The sequence below is a fragment of the Apodemus sylvaticus genome, chromosome 1 (genome assembly GCF_947179515.1).
Source record: "Apodemus sylvaticus chromosome 1, mApoSyl1.1, whole genome shotgun sequence".
Taxonomy (NCBI): domain Eukaryota; kingdom Metazoa; phylum Chordata; class Mammalia; order Rodentia; family Muridae; genus Apodemus; species Apodemus sylvaticus.
In genome coordinates, this window is record NC_067472.1 from 25,908,310 (window position 1) to 25,926,048 (window position 17,739).

The 17,739-nt window shown below is 41.9% G+C and overlaps 1 protein-coding gene and 1 pseudogene across 4 annotated transcripts in view; one reads left to right on the plus strand and one right to left on the minus strand.

Moving 5' to 3' along the window:
• Positions 1-17,739, plus strand: part of Htr7 (5-hydroxytryptamine receptor 7) — a 105,268-nt gene that overhangs the window by 65,534 nt on the left and 21,995 nt on the right. The window lies entirely within an intron of this gene.
• Positions 11,074-11,823, minus strand: LOC127684433 (ZW10 interactor-like; annotated as a pseudogene).

The window sequence follows — 17,739 nt, forward strand, 5'->3', positions numbered from 1 at the left end:
CCCCTTGCTAGCCCTATTTTTCCTTTTTATTATTCTCTTTTGTTTGTTTTTGTTTGTCAAGATAAAGTGCACCTGTAGCTGTCCTGGAACTAGCTCCATAGACCAGGATGGCCTCCAAGTCACAGAGATCTTCCCCTTGCTCTCCTGAATGCTGGGATTAAAGACATGTACCACCACTGACAGGATAAAATTTAATAATTTAATATTTTTATTCCATGTGCATTGGTGTTTTTCCTGCAAGTATGTCTGCATAAGATGTTGGATACCCTGCAACTGGAACTACAGACAGTTGAGAACTGCCACCGGGGAATTGAACCCATGACCTCTGGAAGGGCAGCTGATGTTCTGAACTTCTGAACATCTCTCTAGGTCCCTTGTCCCTATTAACCAAATTCTTAGGACTTTATTCACTTACATTCTTTTATCATTACTGTTTCTGTGGGTAGGGTTGGGTTAAAAGCCATGCTATCATAATCCAGAATTTGTTTTCTTTTCTAAAAGAATCCTTGTGGATTTTAAGCAAAGTTCTTTTCATTTGTCTGTTTTGTTAGTTGTTGTAAATGTTTTGACTTTCCAGTTTTGTTTTTTTCCCCCTGAGGAATAAAAGGCCTAATCTTTGAGGTGGGAAAATTCAATTTATTGTAAGTGATTATACAGTTGAAATGATTAGCATAATTCAGTGTCACCATTGATCTTCGACACTACTATTCATTCTCATGATTTTCTTCAGTGACCTAAAAGTCCTATGGTAGTTTTCATATACATAAAGAAAGAAAAATATAGAAATGACTAAATATACAGCAATTCCCCATCAAAAACCAAAAACCAAACCAACCAACCAACCAACCAACCAACCAACCAACCAGCCAAACTACCAGCCAAACTACCACCACCACCACCACTACCACCACCACCACCACCAACAACAACAACAGCCACAGCAAAACAGTCCACCAACTTCCTCAGATGAAGTGCAGTTGGAAACTTTGTCTCTTATTGAGTAAGTAGTGAGTAGGTTATGGTTTAAGTCTATTAATAGAAAACTGTATCCCTAGTTTTTATGGTCATATGGGCGAGAAGTTCAAGGTGGCTTCCAGTCTTCTTCCCCAGCCCACATGATTAGTATAATTCCTTCCCCTTGAAAGCTGGTGCACATTATCTAACAAGATGAGCCCCCTTTCAAGGAAGATCTAAAGGCCAGGGAGATTACTTGGGAGAGGACACTGAGCCTTGTTGTGGACAACATGATTGAGCATGGTAACACCATGGGGTAGAGAACTCAGTTGTCCCGTACCCAGAGCCTTTCAGAACTGTGAGCCACACTGGCAGTGTTTAAGCCCCTAAGTCATGGTAATGTGTTATGTAGCAACAGTAAGTTATACTTTATAAATCTTTTTTTCTTTAGAAAGATCTTTTATTGGATGTTTTATTTACATTTCAAATGTTTTTCCCTTTCCAGGTCTCCCCTTCAGAAACCCTTTATCCCATTACTCCTCCCCCTGCCTCTATGAGTGTGTTCCCCTACCCACCTGCCCACTCCCTGTCTTCCTGCCTTGACATTCCCCTACAGTGGGACATCAAACACCCTCAGCCCCAAGGGCCTCTCCTCCCACTGATGTTCAACAAGGCTATCCTCTGCCACATATGTGGCTGGAGCCATGGGTCCTTCCATGTTTACTCTTTGGTTGGTGGTCCAGTCCCAGGGAGCTCTGAGGGGTCTGGCTGGTTGACAGTGTTGCTCCCCTCATGGGGCTGTGAACCCCCTCAGCTCCTTCTGTCTCTTCTCCAACTCCTCCACTGGGGACCCTGTGCTCAGTCCAATGGTTGGCTGCAAGTATTGACCTCTGTATTTTTCAGAGCTTCTCAGGAGACAGCCATATCAGGCTCCTGTTGGCAAGCACTTTCCAGAATCCACCATAATATCCTGGTTTGGTGACTATATGGGACGGATCCCCAGGTGGGGTAGTCTCTGGATAGCTTTTTCTTCAGCCTCTGCTCCACACTTTGTCTCCATATTTCCTCTTGTAAGTATTTTGTTCCCCATTCTAAGAATCACTGAAGCATCCACACTTTGGTCTTCCTTCTTCTTGGGTGTCATATGGTCTGTGAATTGTATCTTGGGTATTCTGAACTTGTGGGCTAATATCTACTTATCAGGGAGTACATATTATGTGTGTTCTTTTGTAACTGGGTTATCTCACTCAGGATAATATTTTCTAGCTCCGTCCATTTGTTTGTGAATTTCAGGAGTTCATTGTTTTTAATAGCCGAGTAGTACTCCATTGTGCAAGTGTACCACATTTTCTGTATCCATTCCTCTGCTGAAGGACATCTGGGTTGTTTCCAGCTTCTGGCTATTAAAAATAAGACTGCTATGAACATAGTGGTGCAATCTTTTAAGGAACTGCCAGACTGATTTCCAGAGTGGTTGTACCAGCTTGCAATCCCACCAGCAATGGAGTAGTGCTCCTCCTTCTCTACATTCACACCAGCAACTGCTGTCACCTGAAGTTTTGATCTTAGCCATTCTGATTGGTGTGAGGTGGAATCTCAGGATTGTTTTGCTTTGCATTTCCCTAATGACTAAGGATGTTGAATATTTCTTTAGATGCTTCTCTGCCATTCAGTTTCCTCAGTTGAAAATTCCTTGCTTAGTTCTATACTTCTGGGGGAATCATCATCCCTGACCTCAAGGTGTATTACAGAGCAATAATGATAAAAATTGTAGGATATTGGTACAGAAACAGGCAGGTAGGTCATTGTAACAGAATTGAAGTCCCAGAAATGAACCCACACACTTATGGTCACTTGATCTTTTACAAAGGAGCTAAAATTATCCTGTGGAAAAAAGACAGCATTTTAAACAAATGGTGCTGTTTCAATTGGAGGTCAGCATGTAAAAGAATGCAAACCAACTCATTTTTATCTCATTGTACAAACCTCAAGTCCAAATGGATCAAGGACTTCCACATAAAACCATATACACTGACACTGATAGAGGAGTATGTGGGGAAGATCCTCAAACACATGGGCACAGGAGAAAATTTCCTGATCAGAATACCAATGGTTTAGTCTCTAAGATCAAGAATTGACAAATGGGACCTCAAAAAATTGCAAAGCTTCTGCAAGGCAAAGGACACTGTCAATAGGACAAAACAGCAACCAACAGATTGGGAAAAATCTTCTACATCTGACAGAGGGCTAATATCCAATATATACAAAGAATTCAAGAAGTTAGACTCCAGAGAATCAAATGTTCTCTGTTTTTAATAGCTTTATTTGGTTCTGTGGAGTCTAACTTCTTGAGTTCTTTGTATATATTGAATATTAGCTCCCCTATCAGATGTTGGATTGGTAAAGATCTTTTCAGCAAAATGCTGGGTCCTGTTTATGCATCCAGTCTGTTAGTCTATGTCTTTTTATTGGGGAATTGAGTCCATTGATGTTAAGAGATATTAAGGAATGGTGATTGTTGCTTCCTGTTATTTTTGGTGTTATTTTTGTTTGTGCAGCTATCTTCTTTTGGGTTTATTGAAAGATTACTTTCTTGCTTTTTCTAGTGTGTAGTTTTCCTCCTTGTGTTGGTGTTTTCCATCTCTTATCCTTTTTTTTAAAATTTTTTTTATTCGATATAATTTATTTACATTTCAAATGATTTCCCCTTTTCTAGCCCCCCACTCCCCGTAAGCCCCCTTCTCTTCCCCTGTCCTCCCACCCACCCCTTCCCACTTCCCCGTTCTGGTTTTGCCGAATACTGCTTCACTAAGTCTTTCCAGAACCAGGGGCCACTCCTCCTTTCTTCTTGTACCTCATTTGATGTGTAGATTATGTTTTGGGTATTCCAGTTTTCTAGGTTAATATCCACTTACTTATTAGTGAGTGCATACCATGATTCACCTTTTGAGTCTGGGTTACCTCACTTAGTATGATGTTCTCTAGCTCCATCCATTTGCCTAAGAATTTCATGAATTCATTGTTTCTAATGGCTGAATAGTACTCCATTGTGTAGATATACCACATTTTTTACATCCACTCTTCTGTTGAGGGATACCTGGGTTCTTTCCAGCATCTGGCAATTATAAATAGGGCTGCTATGAACATAGTAGAGCATGTATCCTTATTACATGGTGGGGAATCCTCTGGGTATATGCCCAGGAGTGGTATAGCAGGATCTTCTGGAAGTGAGGTGCCCAGTTTTCAGAGGAACCGCAGACTGATTTCCAGAGTGGTTGTACCAATTTGCAACCCCGCCAGCAGTGGAGGAGTGTTCCTCTTTCTCCACACCCTCTCCAACACCTGCTGTCTCCTGAATTTTTAATCTTAGCCATTCTGACTGGTGTAAGATGAAATCTCAGGGTTGTTTTGATTTGCATTTCCCTAATGACTAATGAAGTTGAGCATTTTTTAAGATGCTTCTCTGCCATCCGAAGTTCTTCACGTGAGAATTCTTTGTTTAACTCTGTACCCCATTTTTTAATAGGGTTGTTCGGTTTTCTGGAGTCTAACTTCTTGAGTTCTTTATATATATTGGATATTAGCCCTCTATCTGATGTAGTATTGGTGAAGATCTTTTCCCAATTTGTTGGTTGCCGATTTGTCCTCTTGATGGTGTCCTTTGCCTTACAGAAACTTTGTAATTTTATGAGGTCCCATTTGTCAATTCTTACTCTTAGAGCATACGCTATTGGTGTTCTGTTCAGAAACTTTCTCCTTGTACTGATGTCCTCAAGGGTCTTGCCCAGTTTCTTCTCTATTAGCTTCAGAGTGTCTGGCTTTATGTGGAGGTCCTTGATCCATTTGGATTTGAGCTTAGTACAAGGAGACAAGGATGGATCAATTCACATTCTTCTGCATGCTGACCTCCAGTTGAACCAGCACCATTTGTTGAAAAGGCTATCTTTTTTCCATTGGATGTTTTCAGCCTCTTTGTCGAGGATCAAGTGGCCATAGGTGTGTGGGTTCATTTCTGGATCTTCAATCCTGCTCCATTGATCCTCCTGCCTGTCACTGTACCAATACCATGCAGTTTTTAACACTATTGCTCTGTAGTATTGCTTGAGGTCAGGGATACTGATTCCCCCAGACTTTCTTTTGTTGCTGAGAATAGTTTTAGCTATCCTGGGTTTTTTGTTGTTTCAGATGAATTTGATAATTGCTCTTTCTAACTCTGTGAAGAATTGAGTTGGGATTTTGATGGGTATTGCATTGAATCTGTATATTGCTTTTGGCAAAATGGACATTTTAACTATATTGATTCTACCGATCCATGAGCATGGGAGGTTTTCCCATTTTTTGAGGTCTTCTTCCATTTCCTTCTTCAGAGCCTTGAAGTTCTTGTCATACAGATATTTCACATGTTTGGTAAGAGTCACCCCAAGATACTTTATACTGTTTGTGGCTATTGTGAAGGGTGTCATTTCCTTAATTTCTTTCTCAGCCTGCTTATCCTTTGAGTATAGGAAGGCCACTGATTTGCTTGTGTTGATTTTATAACCTGCCACTTTGCTGAAGTTGTTTATCAGCTGTAGGAGCTCTCTAGTGGAGTTTTTTGGGTCACTTAGGTAGACTATCATGTCGTCTGCAAATAATGATAGTTTGACTTCTTCCTTTCCAATTTGTATCCCTTTGACCTCCTTATGTTGTCGAATTGCCTGAGCTAGTACCTCAAGTACAATATTGAAAAGCTAAGGAGAAAGGGGGCAGCCCTGTGTAGTCCCTGATTTTAGTGGGATTGCTTCAAGTTTCTCTCCATTTAGTTTGATGCTGGCTACCGGTTTGCTGTATATTGCTTTTACTATGTTTAGGTATGGGCCTTGAATTCCTGTTCTCTCCAAGACTTTAAGCATGAAAGGATGCTGAATTTTGTCAAATGCTTTTTCAGCATCCAAAGAAATGACCATGTGGTTTTGTTCTTTAAGTTTGTTTATGTAGTGGATTGCATTGATGAATTTCCGTATATTGAACCAACCCTGCATTCCCGGGATAAAGCCTACTTGATCATGGTGGATGATCATTTTGATGTGTTCTTGGATTTGGTTGGCAAGAATTTTATTGAGTATTTTTGCATCGATGTTCATAAGGGAAATTGGTCTGAAGTTCTCTTTCTTTGTTGGATCTTTGTGTGGCTTTGGTATCAGCATAATTGTGGCTTCGTAGAAGGAATTGGGTAGTGTTCCTTCTGTTTCTATTTTGTGGAATAGCTTGAAGAGTATTGGTGTTAACTCTTCTTTGAAGGTCTGATAGAATTCTCCACTGAAACCATCTGGTCCTGTGCTTTTTTTGGTTGGAAGACTTTCTATGACCCCTTCTATTTCTTTAGGCATTTTGGGACTGTTTAGATGGTCTAGTTGGTCCTGATTTAATTTTGGTATTTGGTATCTGTCAAGGAAATTGTCCATTTCCTCTAGATTATCCAGTTGTGTTGAGTACAGTCTCTTGTAGTAGGATCTGATGATTTTTTGGATTTCCTCAGTTTCCGTTGTTATATCCCCCTTTTCATTTCTAAGTTTGTTAATTTGGATACTTTCTCTGTGCCCTTTGGTCAGTCTGGCTAAGGGTTTATCTATCTTGTTGATTTTCTCAAAGAACCAGCTCCTGGTTTTGTTGATTTTTTGTATGGTTCTCTTTGTTTCTACTTGATTGATTTCGGCCCTGAGTTTGATGATTTCCTGCCTTCTCCTCCTCCTGGGTGAAATAGCTTCTTTTTGTTCCAGGGCTTTCAGGTGTGTCATTAAGCTGGTAATGTATGCTCTCTCCATTTTCTTTTTGGAGGCAGTCAGGGCTATGAGTTTTCCTCTTAGCACTGCTTTCATTGTGTCCCATAGATTTGAGTATGTTGTGTTTTCATTTTCATTGTGTTCTAAAAAGTCTTTAATTTCTTTCTTTATTTCTTCCTTGACCAAGGTATCATTGAGTAGAATATTGTTCAGTTTCCACATGTATGTGGGTTTTCTGTTGTTTTTGTTGCTATTGAAGACCACTTTTACTCCATAGTGATCTGATAGGAGGCATGGGATTAGTTCGATCTTCTTATATTTGTTGAGGTCTGTCTTGTGGCCAATTATATGGTCGATTTTGGAGAAGGTACCATGAGTTGCTGAGAAAAAGGTATATTCTTTTGTTTTAGGATAGAATGTTCTATATGTATATCTGTTAAATCTAATTGGTCCAAAGCTTCAATTAGTTTCATTGTGTCCCTGTTTGGTTTCTGTTTTCCTGATCGGTCCATTGAAGAAAGTGCAGTGTTGAAGTCACCCACAATTATAGTGTTAGGTGCAATGTGTGCTTTGAGTTTTAATAAAGTTTCTTTTACGAAAGAGGGTGCCCTTGCATTTGGAGCATAGATGTTCAGGATTGAGAGTTCTTCTTATTGTATTTTTCCTTTGACCAGCAAGAAGTGTCCCTCAGAGTCTCTTTTGATGACTTTGGGTTGAAAGTCAATTTTATCTGATATTAAAATGGCTACTCCAGCTTGTTTCCTGAGACCATTTGCTTGTAAAATTGTCTTCCAGCCTTTTACTCTAAGGTAGTGTTTGTCTTTGACCCTGAGGTGTGTTTCCTGTAAGCAGCAAAATGTAGGGTCCTGTTTACGTATCCAGTCAGTTAGTCTGTGTCTTTTTATTGGGGCATTAAGTCCATTGATGTTAAGAGATATTAAGGAATAGTGATTGTTACTTCCTATCATTTTTGACATTATTTTTTAAATTTGATTGCTTAACTTCTTTTGGGTTTGATGAAAGGTTACTATCTTGCTTTTTCCAGGGTGAAGTTTCCCTCCTTGTATTGGTGTTTTCCTCCTATTATCCTTTGTAGGGCTAGGTTTGTGGATAGATATTGGGTATTGGTTTTGTCATGAAATATCTTAGTTTCTCCATCTATGGTGATTGAGAGTTTTGCTGGATATAGTAGTTTTGGTTGGCATTTGTGTTCTCTTAGAGTCTGCATGAGATCTGCCCAGGACCTTCTAGCCTTCATAGTCTCAGGTGAAAAGTCTGCTGTGATTCTGATAGGTCTTCCTTTATATGTTACTTGGCCTTTTTCTCTTACTGCCTTTAATATTCTTTCTTTGTTTAGAACATTTGGTGTTTTGATTATTATGTGACGGGAGGTATTTCTGTTCTGGTCCAGTCTGTTTGGAGTTCTGTAGGCTTCTTGTATATTCATGGGCATCTCTCTCTTTAGGTTAGGGAAGTTTTCTTCCATAATTTTATTGAAGATATTTGCTGGCCCTTTAAGTTGTAAATCTTCACTCTCATCTATGCCTATAATCCTTAGGTTTGGTCTTCTCATTGTGTCCTGGATTTCCTGGATATTTTGGGTTACAAGCTTTTTGCATTTTGCATTTTCTTTAACTGTTGAGTCCATGGTTTCTATGGAATTTTCAGCATCTGAGATTCTTTCTTCTATCTCTTGTATTCTGTTGTTGATATTTGCATCTCTGTCCCCTGATTTCTTCCCAAGGCTTTCTATCTCCAAAGTTGTCTCCCTTTGAGTTTTCTTAGTTGTTTCTACTTCTGATTTTAGATCCTGGATGGTTTTGCTTAGCTCCTTCACTTGCTTGTTTGTGCTTTCCTGTAATTCTTTAAGAGATTTTTGTGTTTCCTCTTTCATGACCTCAGCCTGTTGACCAAAGTTCTCCTGTATTTCTTTAAGTGTTTTTTGCGTTTCCTCCTTGTTGGCTTTTGTATTCTCCTGGATTTCTTTCAATGATTTTCGTGTTTCCTTTGCAAGGGCTTCTAACTTTTGATCCATTTTCTCCTGAATTTCTTTAAGTATGTCCTTCATGTGTTCCTGTACCAGCATCATGACCAGTGATTTTAAATCCAAATCTTGTTTTACTGGTGTGATGGGGTATCCAGGACATGTTGGTAGAGGAGAACTGGGTTCAGATGTTGCCATATTGCCTTGATTTTTGTTAGTGACGTTCCTGCGTTTACCTTTTGCCATCTAGTTCTCATTGGTGTTAGTTTGTCTTGTCAGTGCTGGACTCACCAGAGTAAGCTGCCCCTTCCCAGTTGGCCTCTGGTGCACAGCTTACCTCCCACACTGCCTGTAGACAGGGTGCTGCTGCCCTGGCTGTTCAGATCCAGAAGCAGGCACCCGAAGACTTCCGCTGGGGCCTGCTGGATTCACTGGAGCACACCGACTTCTCCCAGCTGGCCGCCTGGAAGCCCCTGTAGCCTCTTGCAGGACCTTGGGATGTGGTGCAGCCGCCCAGGCTGATCTGGATCCGGAAGCAGAGAGAGTTGAGCTGAGGGCTCCCGCCTGAGGCCTTGCCCCAGATTGTGTCTGTGGACCAGATGGAGCCCGTGTGCACCCCCAGGGAGCGCTGACGGTGTATGCTGCTGTGACCTCCCCTGTGTTCCGCTCACTCTGCTGGGCAGCCGATTCCCCAACCGGGCTGGCGCACACAAGGTTAGCCTGGCCGCCCAGGCCCTGAGTCCAGGCAAAAGCCCCCCAGCCTAGGTCCGAGCAAAGTTCCCCTAGGGCTATGACTGTTAATTGGGTCTGCCAGGTGACCAGGATGGTGGGCGTGCGTGCTCGCGCTCCCGGAAAGCGCCGGGAGAGTCTGCTGTGCTAACAACCTCCTGGGCGGGTTGACACACAGATGGCCCACCAAGCCGCCCAGTTCTTGGGGTCAGTCCAGGGCCTGTTGGGGCTCAGGCCCCCACTTTGTTAGCCTCAGGCTGTGCTTGTTAGCAGTCTCTGCCCTCCCGAGCACTCTGGGTCCTGTAGGCAAAATGGCGGCGCAGGCCAGGGCAAAAAAACCTCCTGGCTGGGTTGGCACCCCGATGGCCCCCCGAACAGCCCAGAGCCTGGGTGCAGGCCAACGCCCGTCGGGCTCAGACCCCCGAGGTGTTGGCCTCGGATTATGTTTGTGTACCTCAGTCTGTCCGATCTCTGGAGCCCGAAACCAAGATGGAGGTCTCTCTTATCCTTTTTAGGGATGGATTTGTGGAAAGATATTGTATAAATTTGTTTTTGTCATGAAATATCTTGGTTTTTCCATCTATGGTAGTTGAGAGTTTTGCCTGGTATAGTAGTCTCAGCTGGCATTTGTGTTCTCTTAGGGTCTGTATTACATCTGCCTGGGATCTTCTAGCTTTCATGGTCTCTGGTGAGACGTATAGTATAATTCTGATAGGCCTGCCTTTATATGTTATTTTACCTTTTCCCTTACTGTTTTTAGTATTCTTTCTTTGTTTTGTGCTTTTGGTCTTTTAACTATTGCATAACTGGAAGAATTTCTTTTCTAGTCCAGTCTATTTGGCATTCTGTAGGCTTCTTGTACATTTATGGGCATCTCTTTCTTTAGGTTAGGCAAATTTTCTTCTATACTTTTGTTGAATATATTTACTGGTCCTTCAAGTTGTTAATCTCTACTCTATTCCTAGTATCTTTAGGTTTGGTCTTCTCATTGAGTCCTGGAGTTTCTGAATGTTTTGAGCTATGAGCTTTTTGCATTTTGCATTTCTTTGATTGTTGTGTCAATGTTTTCTATGCTATCTACTGCACCTGAGATTCTTTTATCTCTTCTATTCTGTTGGTGATGCTTGCATCTATGACTTTTCTGATCTCCTTCCTAGGTTTTGTATCTCCAGGGTTGTCTCCCTTTGTGATTTCTTTATTGTTTCTATTTCTATTTCTAGATCCTGGATTGGTTTTTTTCAATTCCTTCACCTGTTTGGTTGTGTTTTTCTGTAATTCTTTTTTTTTTAATTGAGGTATTTAATAAAAGATTGATTCCTGTTCCCATAAATGTCTCCAACAATCTAAGGTTTCCCAGAATGTCCATCTCCATGCAATGGGTCAATAATCTAGGCCACAGAGTCTTGTTGCAGGTTCTTCAGGCAACGTACAGGTTTGCTGCATCGAACTATGTCCATCCTAAAGATCTGCTAACAGGCTTCGCAAACAGCTTTCAATCCTAACCAAATTCCCTCCAGTCCCTATGCCTTAGCTCTTGAAGATATCATTAAACCATCTCACTCCTCAAGCAATAAGCACATCACATCACTTTTCATTCTTAGTTGAAAGGTACTCCACGCCAAAACAATGTTTTTCTTTGTTCCTTTAGGAAGATTTGGGTGGAAGGGCTCGCCCTTTGGCATTTTTGTCCTCAACCTTGGCCTCGGAGATGACCAGCTTATTCTGCAGGGATCATAGCAGCTGGAGGTAGCTTCGGTTCCCCTGCAGCTTCTCCTGCTCCTGCCCTGCTTGCTGCTTCAAGGTTTCAAGTTCCTGATGTGATCCTTTAAGCTTCTTCAGAGCCCTCTTCAGGTGTCTCTTTACCTCTGCAGAAATCTTTGTCAGATTCTGCAGGCTTCTGTTGCAGCACCCACTACCTCTGAGCGAATTGAAGTTTCTCCTCAAGGACTCGCTTCTTAGCCTTCACTTGCTCAAAAGCCTTCTGAAGCTCCGTGTACTTCCTGTGAACCTCTTTAACCTGGGGTAAGGCCTCAGACAGGGCACATTTTATGACAACCAAGTGATCCATGTATGTGGACTTTATGTCCTTCTGCTGCTCCTTAGTTTCAGTTGCCTTTTGTCGACTTGCATCTTCAAAAGCCAAAGCATCTGGGTTCTGGTCAGTATTATCCTCCTGAGCCAGAAAAGTCTGTAAGAAGTTCAGACTTGAAGCTGGCTACAAAGCAGCTTGTTTTTCTTTCAAGAGTTCCTCATAAACTCCTCCATGGTCTTAGCAGGTGGCTTTGTTTCCCCCTGTATGCCTACAGGTTCTAGAATGGCTGCTGCCTCAGCCAGAACCTCTTTTGTTGCAACAGCATTTTTCTCTGCTACAGCATTCTTCTCTGTGTCTGCCATCATTCTGATAACCACCATGCCTTTGGATTCTGCTGGATTGTCTGTATTTCTTTCAGGGGATTTTGTGTTTTCTCTTTAAGGGCTTCTAGCTGTTTACCTATGTTCTCCTGTATTACTTTAAGGGAGTTATTTAAGTCCTTCTTAAAGTCCTCTATCATCCTCATGAGATGTGATTTTAAATCTGAGTCTTGCTTTTCTGGTGTGTTGGGGTATCCACTGATCAGTGTGATGGGAGAACTGGGTTAAGATGATGCAAAGTAGCCTTGGTTTCTGTTGCTTATGCTCTTGCCCTTGCATCTCACCATCTGGCTATGTCTTGTGTTAGCTGATCTTGCTGTCTCTGACTGTGGTTTGTCCCTCCTGCAAGTCTGTGTGTCAGTACTCCGGGGATACCAGTTATCTCTGCGAGGAATTTGGGTATGGAGAGCTGTGGCACAGGGTCAGCTCAGGGATGCAGACCAAAACCAGACATGTTGGCACTCCTGGGAGACCAGCTCTCTCCTGGTTATTTGAGTATGGAGAGCTGTGGCATGTGATCAGCTCTGGGTGCAGACAGAAACTGGAAGGATCCTGTATCAGGCTGCTTCTCATTTCTTTGTCCTGAGGGCTTTGGTCTGGTCCCTTGGAGCAGAAGTGGTGGTCTTACCTGTGTTCACAGGCTTGTCAGCACACCTGGGAGATAAGTTCTCTCCTGGATGTATTTGGGTATGGAGTGCTGTGGCATTGGATCAGCTCTGGGTGCAGATGGAAACCAGAAGGATCTCTATAAATCTTAAAAGTGTTTGTAGACTTAACTGATTTGCTTTAATTTAGTCTGAGTATTTCTGAAAAGAAGAGCTCTTATTTTTTTGTTCTATAATAATTTATTTTTTTTCACACAGGAGGGCTTTGCTATTTTATTTCCCTACTTGGTTGGATTTTGTCACAGTTTTTTCTTCTTTTTTAACCTGCTTCTATTTCTCTGCATTAGTACTTGAGGAAGAGTCCTAGAGTGTTTGCTGCTCTAAATCATAATCGCAGCTTGGGTACATGGGTGAAATCGATAAAGGAATAGCAGAATATCATTTTGTAATGGTTTTATAGAACAGATCAGCATGTAGATTAAAGTCAAATGGTAGATTTTGTATGTTTTTAAATAATTTTTTTAAAGTAATTAAATTTTTAATTAAAATAACATTATTTACACGCATCGAGAACATTGCACAAATTATAGCCTAACAGCCTGTTTATTTTTTTAGAAAGTGCAGAAATGTATGTACTATTCCTAGATAAAGAGATAGGACTTTATAGAACTCCCAGTTTTAAATCTCTTACCCATTCATAAACCCCTTTCCTTCAGTTAATCACTGTCCTGTTTATGTCATCTTAGATTAGTTGTCTTAATCAGGGTTTCTATTCCTGCACAAACATCATGACCACGAAGCAAGTTGGGGAGGAAAGGGTTTATTCAGCTTACACCTTCCACATTGCTGTTCATCACAAAAGGAAGTCAGGACTGGAACTCAAGCAGGTCAGGAAATAGGAGCTGATGCAGAAGCCATGGAGTGATGTTCCTTACTGGCCTGCTTCCCCTGGCTTTCTCAGCCTGCTCTCTTACAGAAACCAAGAATACCAGCCCAGGGATGGCACCACCCACAAAGGGTCCTCCCTCTTGATCACTAATTGAGAAAATGCCCCACAGTTGGATCTCATGGAGCCACTTCCCCAACTGAAACTCTATTCTCTGTGATAACTCCAACCTGTGTCAAGTTGACACACAAAACCAGCCAGTACAATTGACCCTTTGTCAACTTGACACACAAACACATCACTATCAAGCCTCAACCCTTACTTTCTTATTCATCCCCAAGATCTAAATTACTTTAAAAGTCCCACAGTCTTTACATATTAAACGTTCAATCACTTTAAAATATCCAATATTGTTGCCGCCAGCGGCCACATACAAACCGGAATACCTGGAAGAGAATTCTGAGGTTAACGGGAAGGGGACGAAAGAGAAATGAGTCAAGAGGACAGTTGCCCATAGAGACTGACTTTACTATCAATTAGCCAATATTTATAATCTTTGGAAAAACCACCCTGCCCCCCAAATGGCCAAGAGTTCGTTAGATCTTCTTCTCGGCGGGTTGTCTGCTTTCAGTCATGCAGTTTTCTGCTGGTCTCCGGGTGGAGCTGCGCTGAGGCAGCCTTGGTAGTTAAGGTGAAAGCGGTTGTATTGTTCCCAACAGAACAAGGGCCAGAGATACGCCAGGGGAAGGGTGGAGGCTGTAGGCCAGGAATGCTGCAGCTTGAATAGGCCGAAAATAACGCCAGGGAAAGGGTGGGGGTTGCCAGCCAGGAGGGTCACAGCTAAATGCTGTGGGGGGAAGGGACACAATATCTTTAAAATTCAAGGTCTTTTAAAAATTCAAAGTCTCTTAACTGTGGGCTCCACTAAAATACTTTCTTCCTTCAAGAGGGAAACATATCAGGGCACAGTCACAATCAAAAACAAAACTCAAACTCCAATGGTTCAATGTCTGGGATCCAACTCACGATCTTCTGGGCTCCTCCAAGGGCTTGGGTCACTTCTCTAGCTCTGCCCTTTGTAGCACGCAGCTTGTCTTCTAGGCTCCAGCTGCCTGTACTCCACTGCTGCTGCTGTTCTTGGTGGTCATCGCATGGCACTGGCATCTCCAAAACGCTGCTATCTTCCACTGTAATTAGGCTCCACGAATAGCCGCTCATAGGCTCTCTTCATGGTGACAAGCCTCTGCTACTATGCATGACCCCTTCAAGACCTGGGCCATCAATTGCAACTGAGGCTGCACCTTCACCAGTGGCCTTCCGTGGCCTTTCACCGTGCCTAGAGCCTCAGCTGCTCTTCATGACCCTTTCATGCCTTCAAAACCAGAACCATCTGGGTGACTCTTACACAGTACCAAGTTCAGCCACAGCACAAAATACAACTGTGGCTATCTCTGGAACACAGCCACTGTGCTCTCAGAAAACACTTCCCAGAAGATTTCACCGCAGTGATGCTGGTCTCTTCTTAATCACTGCTAATTTCTTAGCTCCAGCTAACCAGCATCAATAGTCCCAGTAACACAAAGGTTTGCTTTAGTGGTTCTGGTATCTTGTTACTCACAGCTGATTCTTCAGCCCCAGCTAACCAAAGCCACAGAAATCTTCACAATCAAAACATGGTCCCTTTAAGAGTCTTTAATCTTCCCTCTGAAATTTCACAAGCCAGGCTTCCATCTTCTGCAATGTTCCCAACATTATCTTCCAAGCTCCTACAGAACATTCCACAGAGCTCTTAACACTGAATGGATCATCTACCCCAAAGTTCCAAAGTCCTTCCACAGTCCTCCCCAAAACATGGTCAGGTTGTCACAGGAATACCCCACTATGCTGGTACCCATTTGTCTTAGTCAGGATTTCTATTCCTGCATCATGACCAAGAAGCAAGTTGGGGAGGAAAGGGTTTATTCAGCTTACATCTTCCACATTGTTGTTCATCACCAAAGGAAGTCAGGACTGGAACTCAAGCAGGTCAGGAAGCAGGAGCTGATGCAGAGGCCATCCGGGGATGTTTCTTACTGGCTTACTTCCCCTGACTTGCTCAGCCTGCTCTCTTATAGAACCCAAGACTACTAGCCCAGGGATGGCACCACCCACAAGGGGCCCTCCCCCCTTGATCACTAATTGAGAAAATGCCCCACAGTTGGATCTCATGGAGCCACTTCCCCAATTGAAACTCCTTTCTTTGTGATAACTCCAGCCTGTGTCAAGTTGACACACAAAACCAGCCAGTACACTAGTTTTGCCTACTTTTAAAGTATGTGCTTTCTTTTGTTTTGGGATGATTTAGCTCAGCAGTGTTTGTGGGAAGCAAATACCAATAGCTAAGCTGGAGATGATTCATTCATGTTGTTTCAGAGGCTCCCATCCTGTCAACGTGCTGCAACTTAGAGCTCCATTGTACTTAGAGCCCGGTGCTCGCTTCTATCTTGTAGAGTAAGATGGCTTCATTTGGGCCTGTGGCAGATTGTGCTTCTATGAACATTCTTTACACACATGTGGTACCTTGGATAAGCTTCATTCCCTATCCGGAAGAATTACTGGATCAGAGAATGTATATTATTAAGTTTTATAGGTCAGACCCAGCAACACTTTCTCAAAGTTATCTGATCAAGTGACCCTCCTACCAGTGGTGTATGAGAACTGTAGTTGTTTCTTAATAGAACATTATGGACCTTAGTTATCATCATCATCATCACCATCATCATCATCATTATCATCTTTAATTCTCCTAAATGGCAAGGCATCTTATTATCCTTCTACATGTATTTCTTTCCTGATATGTGGTGACTATCTTTCCATATATTTATTAAACACTAACTATTACTTCTCCAATTTTACATCATAATCCATTATTAGGTTATGAGATCAATTTTTATATCTTAAGATCAAGCACTTAAAGACTAAGGATGTTGCTCAACGGTGGAACACTAGCTCTCATGCAGAAGACTCTCAGTTTGATCCTCAGCACTGCATATAGAAAAAAAATAGAATCAACATTTAGAAGGTTTGAAATAGGGGTTGGGGATACCTCAGTTGCTAAAGAACCTAGTGTGTAGACACGAGGACCTGATTTTCAGCACCCAGGTAACTATGACAGTCATGGTCTCTATAACCCTAGAGTTGGTGAGGGTGAGGCATATCCCTGGAGTTTGCTGGCCAGCAGTCTAGTCATTTGGCAAATTCTGGGTTCAGTGAGAGATCCTGTCTCAAAAGATAAGGTGAAGGATCATCAAAGAGACACCTGAAGTCAACCTAGGGCCTTCATATGTTCATGCACATATGTGAATACACATGCGGGCACACACACACAAAGACACACTAAAAAGTCTTAAATAGTATGGCATGCAACGGAAGAGAGGAGATAGTAATTGTACTGTCAGGTATTTTTGGAGAATTTTATTTCAGATTCATATATATATTTAGATACCAGTTTTAGTCTATTACATAAATGCACTTCTTATATTTATTAATATGAACTGTGGCAGAAAAGATTACAAAACCTTGTTGTGTATTACATACCCAGAGTCATGCCAACTTAGTAAGACATAAAAAGCTAAGACTTTAGTGCAGTTCTTGGACAGAAGCGGATGAGACTACAAATATGGTCAGTCACCATCACTGGAAACTGAGGTGGGATACAGGAGTAGAAGTACAGTGCCTGTGATCCCTGCCTGTGTCTGCAATGAAGACCCCATGTAGACAACCCAAGTACACAGTTGTTCTTGGATCTTCCAACTTTCTGGGAAGAGAAAGGTGGCTTTAGAAGCTCATGTTTCAGAAGCTGCTCATGACATTGACCAATTTGGGGAACCTCTCCTGTGACTGGAGTTTTCTTCCCCAAAGGGAGGGAGTCTGCAGAAGAGGCTTTCTGAATGTATGAACTTAGTTTAGAACAATTCCACCCATTTTCCTATACTTCTTGATATTATCCTGCAGCAGTGAAGTGCAGGAGAAGCCATTTAATTAAGGGCCATTATCTACATTTCTATACCGCTAGAGCAGGAGGCAAAGCAGAGGAGTTACCTTGTTTCCAGTCCCTCTCTGTGTGGATTATAGCTTCTTAATCCTCTTTCTTTCAGTCGCCTACTTCAGTTGAACTCCTGATGTGAGTTGCTTGCATTTCTCAATTATTTATTACTTTGGCATTTTTGTCCCAGAGATCAAATGTATTTTAACATTTACATGTACTTTAAGGTTCGTTTCTGAAGGCTTCATAAATACTTTGCTTTCTAATTAAATGCTAGTGTTATAAACATTAACTGTGGATAATTAAGGAATATTCAGAATCCATCTATGATTTTTCCTATTTTTCTTCATTCTTCATGTTGAAGGTAAAATTTATCCTATATA